The sequence below is a fragment of the Uloborus diversus genome, unplaced genomic scaffold, assembly GCF_026930045.1.
Source record: "Uloborus diversus isolate 005 unplaced genomic scaffold, Udiv.v.3.1 scaffold_564, whole genome shotgun sequence".
NCBI lineage: Eukaryota > Metazoa > Arthropoda > Arachnida > Araneae > Uloboridae > Uloborus > Uloborus diversus.
This window is the reverse complement of record NW_026558752.1, coordinates 119187-124019: the sequence shown is the minus strand read 5'-3', so window position 1 is coordinate 124019 and position 4833 is coordinate 119187.

Genomic DNA, 4833 nt, shown 5'->3' with positions numbered 1-4833 from the left:
CAAAATTTTATTAGCAGTCTACTTTTGGTTCTTTTCAATAGTAAATGAGTGTTACTGATATGATTAATATAATTCTTAGATTGCAAACATCGCAATTGGAAAACAAAATATCAAACATATCATACTATTTTGAACACGCTTAAAATGAATTTCTGCTAAGATAAACTACATTTGTGATCCCTGTCCTTTTGATTGTTAATGATTGATATTTGGATAAGATAAACTAAGGTGAAGGCCAATAGATTATAAAGGTCCCTTGGAGTTAGTTTTAATAAGGTTTGACTGTATTTTCAAAATAAATATGGAAATCTGTGCATCTTACATGCAACGATGGATACAAGGTGAGGGTCATAATTCTCTGCCGACATTATTATCCAATCACTTTGTGCTCAAATATACTTAATGAATAACCTACAAACAATTGGAGTATTTTTTTTTTAAATTCACTTAATATTTTTTAAAGTAAAAATCTGGAATACAACTTCCTTTCATTGCTTTTAAAATTAATTAGTATTGTTTATGTCTCACAAGGTGCTTTATTTCTGGATAAGTTATTGCTTTAATTGACACCCAAGTATTTTCAGAATTTTTTATGCACCTTAAAAATATTCTTCAGCATGACCAGCCCTAAAATAGCAGTATCTAACCCCTGATATCAACCTTTTCATCATTTATAAGTTGTACCACAAAAGATGGCTAATGCACTTCTTTTGTCGTAAGTAGGATCAGGCCCGGCATTTTAACTACTGTGAATGCGTTAGGCATTAGGATCGGCAATGGGGTTAAAACCAAGGATTCTGGGAGGAATTGAGCCCCTAAAACCTCCTAACTGGCAGCGCCCGTGCATACCCTAGTCATGCTCATCTTTTTTTCTTGAAAGAAAGGGAGGGGGGAAATCCCCCCCCCCCTCCAATGACGAGCATGGATGGGTATGCAGTGGGACAGCCAGGGTTGAGATTTTAACTGTTGAAAGCTGCCCAAGTATCCTTGGTTGTAGCACATGTTGCCAATCTGAAATACAGTAGTTTATATACGAATAAGGCAAGGGGGCCCATATAGGGGTGAAGGGGGGCTAGAGCCCCCCCTTGCAATTAGAATTTCCTTGCTTTTAGTACTTTTTTCCTTGAAAAAATGTAAAAACATTTCTTCTCCAGCCATTAATGAATAAGTTATTAAAAATGTCAAATTTTAATGACTCTAATCTGTCCTGAAATCAGTTTCCATGGGGAAAACATATAGCTAAACCACAGGGAAAATATTTGAGCCCCCCCTCCCCTGCAACTTTGCATATGGGCGCCCTGCCTATGCAAATAGGACGTGTTCTCATACCTATACAATACAAATAGACTACTAAAGATTACAAAATGAAGAGTTCTGTTTTCGTGTCCAGTTCATCGGACATCACTCTGTGGCACAATTATACTGAACATTTTATATTCTTTTAAATTTATTATAAAATTTTATTATTTCATATCGATAACATTTAAATACAACAGCGACCAGAAATAAAAGCACTGAATACAAGTAACAAGTAGAAAAATTAAAATTGTTAGTTTAAGAGCAAAGAAACTGATCGTCGCTCAATAGAGTTTAGAAAAACATTTCTTAAAATAAAATATTAATACATACCTCTAAATAAATTCCGATGAAACACTTCTTGATCCAGAAGTTATTTTTCATCCAATTGTGCAAACTGGATCAAACTTTAAAGCAAGGATTGTCTGGGTGAAAGAAAATTCAACTAAGTATATGAAACAAAATAAAAAATGGTAGGTATGATTATGCATCATTTATATAAAAAAACTCCAGATTAAATAAAAAATTATTAAATAAAAACAAAAAACCCGACTGCGTAAAAACCAAAAAAACTAAAAAGAAAAATGTATAAGCCCAGTAGTTTAGAATGTATTAAGTACTACTAAATAACTACACCGTTGAAATAGTTTTATAACCGTACACACATAAGACAAAGCATAAATTCAAAAGCAGAATAGAAGGATCAACAGTAAGGGCCCATTCCTTTCTGATTCAAGAACCCCGTAAAGTTTGAATGAACGACATTTTCGAAAACGTTTTCGATTTCGGGTAGTTTTTCGAAATTGAAGATCGAAAAATTCAAAAATTTTGGCGATCTTTGATGACATTGGAGAGAGGGGGTTGAGGACTCTCCCCTAAAAAAATTTTGGAACTAAAGTCGTAAAAATACAGTTGGCGATTTTTTGAGATGAGTTTGGGGGGGGGGGAGGTTTGGAGACCTTTTCCGGAAATTTTTTGAATTTACAAATTTAAATTTGCAAAGGTAAATTTAGGTTTGTGAATTCTGGAGGGGGGGGGATCACCCCAATTGCTCCCTCTGTGGATCCACCACTGCCCCTCCCCCACTTCAAGGACCTGCAACCATGACTCCTATAAACCTACCATTATGATTAAAACACATTCCAGTCAAAAACATTCATACCAGAACCAAATATTCAAAAGAATAACATGAAATGCGCCTTTGACAACAAACATTCGATTATAACACTATTTGAAGGAAACACTTCAAAAAACAGCAGTACAACCAGGGGGAGCGTTCATGGATCTAGACCCAAATTGAAATGACCAAGAAAATTCCAAAATGAAAATATTTGTGTTTCGCATATAATTTCATTAGTCGTATATAAGAAAACTTGAAGTAAGCACGATTTAAACGTTTTTGAAAGTACTGCATGAAACAAGCCTATTAAATGAAAAAAGTATAATAGGTATTCGTTATTATGTATTGAACTCAGCAGTGACTAATTTTAAAAATGTATAAATGATAAAAACGTATACAAGAGAAACTTATAAACTGTGCTTCACTGTATAATACACAGAGTGGTCCGAAAGCGGGAGTAACCCTTTTTTAATTTTACTATGGTTGAATGTTTGCTGTAAAGTTCAGGCTCCGATCTGAGTACCTACAGTTCGGGGGGGGGGACACATCCTTAAGGGACATTCACGGCCCAAGAAATTGAGGGAAAAAAAGAAAAAAAAACTAGTACTGAGACTTATTTACGTAAACAATATACACTGCTGGTCTAGGAGAGGACCCACTGAGTTTTTGCAAGGGGGCAAAAATTTATCGAGCTGGGCTTAACAGTTACTTTGAAGTCTTAAGAACTTCAGTTGAACAAGATCCATGTTGCAACACAGCTGAATTCTGCACCATATTCCACTTAATTTGGGCGTTTAGAACATTGCGTTTAAAATTCTGCTCCGAACCCAGCAAAACATCTGCAATAACATGGAGCAGAATTCCGCTGTGTTACGACATAGATGGTGCTCTGCCGATTTTTACTACTTTCAAGACTGTAAAGTGACTGCGTAACGAACATAACACAGAATATACGATGGGGGAGGGGGGTCACCCCGTTTGAACCACTCTGTATTCTGTATATTAGACCCTTAAAGAAATGAAATCCTGGCTATGCAACCCCCAATAAAAAGTTATTTGATTTTATGAGTCACATGAACGACTCTCTAAAAAAGGCATAACCACAGTAAATTTCAATAGCACAATCTCACCACTTTAATCACCTCCTCCCCCCTCCCCCCAAAAAAAACCTATACACACCTATGCAAACACAGCCTAAATTTCCTACTAGAAAGACATGGCTTCTCGTCCGCTCAGATTGAGCAAATTGAAAACTGCTTCAATTTCATAGAGAGCTGCGATTCAGACAATACAGCAGTTAATGATGTGAACATTCTTCTTACAGTAATTATTATACAAAATATTATATTTTAAGTTATGAATAGTTGTAAGTTATAGTAAAACATAGTATTATTATAGAAATTTACATTTAATTTATAAGTTTAGGCACATTGAACCAGAAACAATTCAGTAATTAATTAAGTGTTGAAAGTTGATAAGAAATACATGTTACATCACATTATTTTTGGTTTATAATAATTGTATGAATAACTGTTTAAAGATTTAGCTATAAAAAAAATGTATGAAACATGTTTTAAACATTTATAGCTGTGAAACTAATGAAAACAATGATGTCATTATTTATATTTTGTACTAAAAACGAATCTGTCGTTAATAGGTAGCCTAAAGCAATTTATTTTCAACTACGTACCTATGTTTTATTTCATTGGTTTAAATGTAACATTTGAGTTCATTAAAAACAATCTAAAAAATTTAACCAATTCCTATTAGTCATTGATCATGGTTATTTAAAACCAGGAATATAAAGCATGCAGAGAATTAGTAAATAATTCATTTTGTCCTCATGCACAACATCTTTAATTAATTACATTAATTTAGAAAAATACTGCAGAAATTTTTGAATGAAACTATGGAAATTAAAACACATGGAGCATAATATGATATTCATTTGTGCGTTTATATTGCATCACGTTTGCATGCATTGTACTATGTAAGTACGTCTTGATACAATCAATATCAATGCTAAATTTCAACGTTACAGCGACGCTTCCGTACTCGCCATCAATCAATGCTCACAAATTATTGTTATCAAAATAGCTAATAAAAAAAGAACAGTGGATTAAAATTACACTTAAACAATAGTATAGAAAAAAAACCACTTACTTAATATTTTGAATCCAGACATTAGAATCACATGGCGACGAAGCACGAAGACAACATCTTTCTGTTTTTGATGAGGACTACAATCTGAGTGTTTTGCCTCCCTTGCGCGGCGCACATCTAGCAGACACGAACATCTCGCAGACAGGTTTCAGACAATCGGTCCGAAAAACCAGTTCATTCTGCAGTGAGCGCGCACACCTAAGCGACAGGGCGGGGGTACGACATTTGTCTCTGTCTTATCTCCTTCCCTCCAA